General features: G+C 38.2%; 1 pseudogene; it reads left to right on the top strand.

The window, feature by feature from the left end:
* The first annotated feature begins 346 nt into the window (after positions 1-346).
* LOC126001969 (histone H2B type 1-K-like) lies at positions 347-699 on the top strand (annotated as a pseudogene).
* The last annotated feature ends 4,593 nt before the right edge of the window (positions 700-5,292 follow it).

Below are 5,292 nucleotides of genomic sequence, written 5' to 3'. Positions count from 1 at the left end.
TTGGGAGGGATGGAAACAAGGGATATAGGTGATGGGAAAAGTGAACTTATGAAGGGATAAGTGTTGAAAATTGTTTGACTGACACTCAGTCATGAGTTTGTTGTTATATATCTCATGGTGATTCAATTGACACCTATTAAAAGATTTTTTAAATAAGTGATTTCTGACCACTTGTACTTTTGTGTGTGTGTTTAGACAAAAGTTGTGAATAAGTTTTAAGAGTTAGAGATAAATATTAAGATTACACACACGGATTTATAAGCAATTCCTGTCTTTGTATTTAGAGCTGATGTTAATGTCCATAGAAATGATCTCTATATAGGTGTCCCAACCGCTAACCATCATCATGCCCAAGCCAGCCATTTCTTCTCTGGCCCCAAGAAGGGCTCAAAGAAGGCTGTGACCAAGGAGCAGAAGAAGGAGGGCAAGAAGCGCAAGCGCAGCCGCAAGGAGAGCTACTCGGTGTACGTGTACAAGGTGCATCTCGTCCAAGGCCATGGGCATCATGAACTCGTTCGTCAACGACATCTTAGAGCGCATCGCGGGCGAGGTGTCACGCCTGGCTCACTACAACAAGCGCTCCTCCATCACATCCCGCAAGATCCAGACGGCCTGCGCCTGCTGCTGCCGGGGGAGCTGGCCAAGCACGTCGTCTCTGAGGACACCAAGGCCGTCACCAAGTACACCAGCGCTAAGTAAAGCGAGTGAGTGATTGACTGCAACATCTTGTCCTAAAGGCTCTTTTCAGAGCCACCAAAAGAAAAAAAGAAAAGAAAAGATAAGAAATTATCTCTATATAAATGAATAAACTGTCTACAATAGAGTTAAAGAATCACACAAATGAGAGATTTGACATCTGAGTTTCTGCTATTTTCTGCTGTAAAATGTTTGATTCCAAATTCTTACTTACAATATATTGGAAACAAAACTAGGAATGATCTAGTCTGGCATGTGACATGCAAAATTTTCATCTCAAATTAAAGCTTTCTATTATTTAACATTAATATATAAAGCTTAGCATTGCTAATATAAATATTTCTGTGGAAATATTCCCATGGTGATACTTCTTACATCCTTGACTCTAAGTCACAATGTAGATTGGAAGAGCCTTCATCAAAGTTATATGCTATTGTAAACCTCAGTGTTTGAAGAAACTTCCAAGATATCTTTCTCCTTTGGCAGCAGTGTTCTTTGGTATCTAGGCACTCAGTAATTTTCTAGGAGTCAAACAATAAAAGCCTACAGGACCTTAAAAAATATTTTAAAAATATATCATATGAAACCAAAAGGAGCTAACAAATCATACAAAAGTACAGAGGAGTAAGTGGCAGAAATTTATACACTCTCTCCTCCCTTTGTATATTGCTTTTAGATGACATTCCTGGGGCTATAAATCACCCTTTCCTTCTTGAAGAGTAAGAGAACTGTGGTTAAGTAGGCTGAAAAAGCATAAGGAAATAAAATAAAGAGGGTAACCCAATGGAAATATAATAGCTTGGCAAACATTATCTATAAGCTATTCTGAACTGCAGACAGTATTTAAAACCATGAATCAGAATTTTTTAAATATTTTTTATTTAAACATCTTGGTTACAAACATGATTGTGGTTGGGTTTCAGTCATATCAGATAACACCCCCCATCACCAGGGCAACATTCCCATCACCAATGACCCAAATATCTCTCCTCCCCTCCCCACCCCTACCTGTATTCTAGACAGGCTTTCCACTTCCCTCATATATTCTCATTGTTAGGATAGTTCACAATGTGGTTATTTCTCTAACTAAACTCATCACTCTTTGTGGTGAAATTCATGAGGTCGGCTATAACATCCAGGCCTCCTCTCTTTTGTCTCTAAAAATTGTTGAGAAATGTCTTTCATTTTTCTTAAAACCCATATATGACTGAGACCATTCTCCATATTTCTCTTTCTCTCTGACTTATTCCACTCAGCATAACAGATTCCATGTGCATCCATGTATAGGAAAATTTCATGACTTCATCTCTCCTGACAGCTGCATAATATTCCATTGTGTATATGTACCACAGTTTCTTTAGCAATTTGTCTGTTAAAGGACATCTTGGTTGTTTCCAGAGTCTTGCTATGGTAAATAGTGCTGCGATAAATATAGGTGTAAGGAAGGAGTTTTTGTATTGTATTTTTGTGTTCCTAGGGTATAGTCCTAGGAGTGGTATAGCTGGATCCTATGGGAGCTCAATTTCCAGTTTTTGAAGGAATATTCATATCGTTCTCCAGAAAGGTTGAACTAGTTGGCATATTCACCAGTAGTGGATAAGAGTTCCTGTCTCACCGCATCCCCGCAAACACTGCTTGTTTACATTCTTTGTGATGTGTGCCAGTCTCTGTGGTGTGAGGTGGTACCTCATAGTTGTTTATATTTGCATCTCCCTGATGATTAGTGATGTGGAGCATTTTTTCATGTGCCTTTTGGACATTTGTATTTCTTCTTTATCAAAGTGTCTGCCCATTTCTTCTCCCCATTTTTTGATGGGATCAGATGTTTTTTCTTGTAGAGTTCTGTCAGTGCCCTGTATATTTTGGATATTAACCCCTTATCTGATGGGTATTGGGTGAATAGTTTCTCCCAATCAGTGGGTGGCTCTTGTATCCTGGGCATTATTTCTTTTGAGGTGCAGAAGCCTCTCAGCTTAATATATTCCCATCTGTTAATCTCTGCTTTCACTTGCTTGGAGAGTGCAGTTTTCTCCTTAAAGATGCCTTTAGTCCCAATGTCATGGAGTGTTATACCTATGTGTTGTTCTATATACCTTATGGTTTCAGGTCTGATATCAAGGTCTTTAATCCATTTGGATTTTACCTTTGTACATGATGTTAGCTGGGGGTCTAAGTTCACTTTTTTTGCAAATGGCTAGCCAGTTGTACCAGCACCACTTGTTGAAGAGGCTTCCTTTGCTCCATTTAGGATTCTTGCTCCTTTATCAAAGATTAGATGATTGTATGTCTGGGGAGCATTCTCTGAGTACTCAAGTCTATTCCACTGATCTGAGGGTCTGTCTTTATTTCAATACCAAGCTGTTTTGATAACTATTGCTTTGTAATACAATTTAAAGTTGGGGAAAGTAATGCCTCCCATATTCTTTGCTACTTTTTTCTTCTTTCCCCTTTCTTCTTCCAAAGGGATACTTACAGCACCTAGACGGACTCCTCCCATATCCTTTCTTATATCCTTTATCCCTTCTTATTTCTATAATCATCACATTACTGGAATCACCTTGATCAGCATCATTATTGGAAGGAGAAGAATAGATGGTACCAAAACCAGAGAGTTGTATATCCATTTGGTGAAAATAAAAAATGATCAGACTTGAATACAAAATTCAAAGTCAACGACAACAGAAATGATACCAATTTACATCAAGCTGTATGGGGGTGGGGAGAACAGTTGCACAAGCATTTGAGATAGATGAGGGGGAAGATGGAGGCATGCTGGGAACAGGAGTGGAGGGAGGACAACACTGATGGTGGGAATGTCTTTCATTCATTACTTTTATGTGCCTTAAATATTACTGTGAAAGATTTGTAATTCACTTTGCTCACAATAAAAAAAGAATAATTTTATATTCTCATGTTGTTTTTCTCCAAGTCATGTGCTTAGTAGTTATAGATACCATGTTGAATCAAGGAATTTGTTTCTATCTTGTCTCACTGAAAAAAAATATGATTCTTTGTACAACTAAGAAGAAACAAAAGGCAACATAGTTCACTATGGCTTTGGATAATAATTCATAACTATGACAGTTCTCCAGAGAGTTGAAAAGGACTGGGCATATAAGAACTTTGAAAAATATGATAGAGTCCCAGTTATCAAAAATGTGCACTTTGATGGTTGAAAATATTTTATAAAATATAAAAGAAGTATCTTCCTTTTCAAATACAGACATCAATAATGATAACAAATTATACAGGAGCTCAATTTTCAGTTTTTGGAGGAATCTCCATATTGCTCTCCAGAAAGGTTGAACTAGTTGGCATTCCCACCAGCAGTGGATAAGAGTTCCTGTCTCATGGCATCCCTGCCAGCACTGCTTGTTCTCATTCTTTCTGATGTGTGCCAGTCTCTGTGGTGTGAGGTGGTACCTGTTGTTTTGATTTGCATCTCCCTGATGATTGTGGAGCATGGATCAGAATTTATCTCATGCATTGTCAATCTGATAACTACAATTGAATCTTGCAAATGTAAAGTGACCTCCCAAAAGAAGTGTTTTAGTAATTCAAAATGAATCCACTTAGTGAATTAAAAGAATTAATTTGAATATTCTAACAATATCACCATAGTACCACTTTGTTTGGAGAAGTGGTATTAATGTTTTGTGAAAACGTAACTTGCTATTCCAGTTTCTGTTTTTTTCTTTTTTTTGGGGGGGGGGGCATTAGAGGAACATACACAGTGGTGTCCAATGCTGACTCATGGATCTATGCTCAGCTAACCAAGGTTTTATTCCCAATATCTCATATGGTCCCCTGAGCCCACTACGAGTGATCTCTGAGTAATTCCTGAGAAGGACACAGTGTTGTCCCAAATGAAATAAAAAAAGACATGGGGTGAGTGAATGGAAAATTAAGGGATATTTCTTGAACATTGCTGATTTGGGTTTTTTTGTTTGGTTTTGTTTGTTTGTTTGTTTGTTTTAGGGTGCGGGGAGGAGGGTCTCACCCAGCAGTGCTAAGGGGTTACTCCTGGCTCTACACTCAGAATTTGCTCCTGGCAGGCTCAGGGGACCATATGGGATGCCAGGATTTGAACCACTGTCTTTCTGCATGCAAGGCAAACACCTTACCTTTGTGCTATCTCTTTGGCTCCCTGGATATTGCTGATTTGGATTCAATCCCTAGCACCCCACAGTAGTGGATAAGGTACTTGTCTTGATTATGGCTGACATGTTCAATCCCCAGAGCACTATTGCAAGTGATTTCTTGAATACACAGCCAAAAGTAAGTTTGAACACTCCTAGATGTGTCCAAAACATTAAAAATACATGATAACTGTATTAATCTGCATTTAACTAACCTGGCATTTAAAAAGATAATATGTATCAACTTCATTCTGTTTGACTAGGTAACAAATAGCTGATTTTAAAAAGTACTTAATACAAAATTACAATATTTCACTTGGGATTTGAACAAGTAAAATTAATGTTTTAGAGCCAGAGACAGTATCAAGGTTCACTTGACTTGCATGCAGCCAACTCATTTTGATCATTGGAATTCCATGTGGTCATCTGAGCACCCGCAGAAGTTATCACTGTGCAA

The sequence above is a fragment of the Suncus etruscus genome, chromosome 2 (genome assembly GCF_024139225.1).
Source record: "Suncus etruscus isolate mSunEtr1 chromosome 2, mSunEtr1.pri.cur, whole genome shotgun sequence".
In the NCBI taxonomy this organism is placed as follows: Eukaryota; Metazoa; Chordata; class Mammalia; order Eulipotyphla; family Soricidae; genus Suncus; species Suncus etruscus.
The sequence above is the reverse complement of the archived record's forward strand: the minus strand, read 5'-3'. Positions and strand labels throughout refer to the sequence as shown.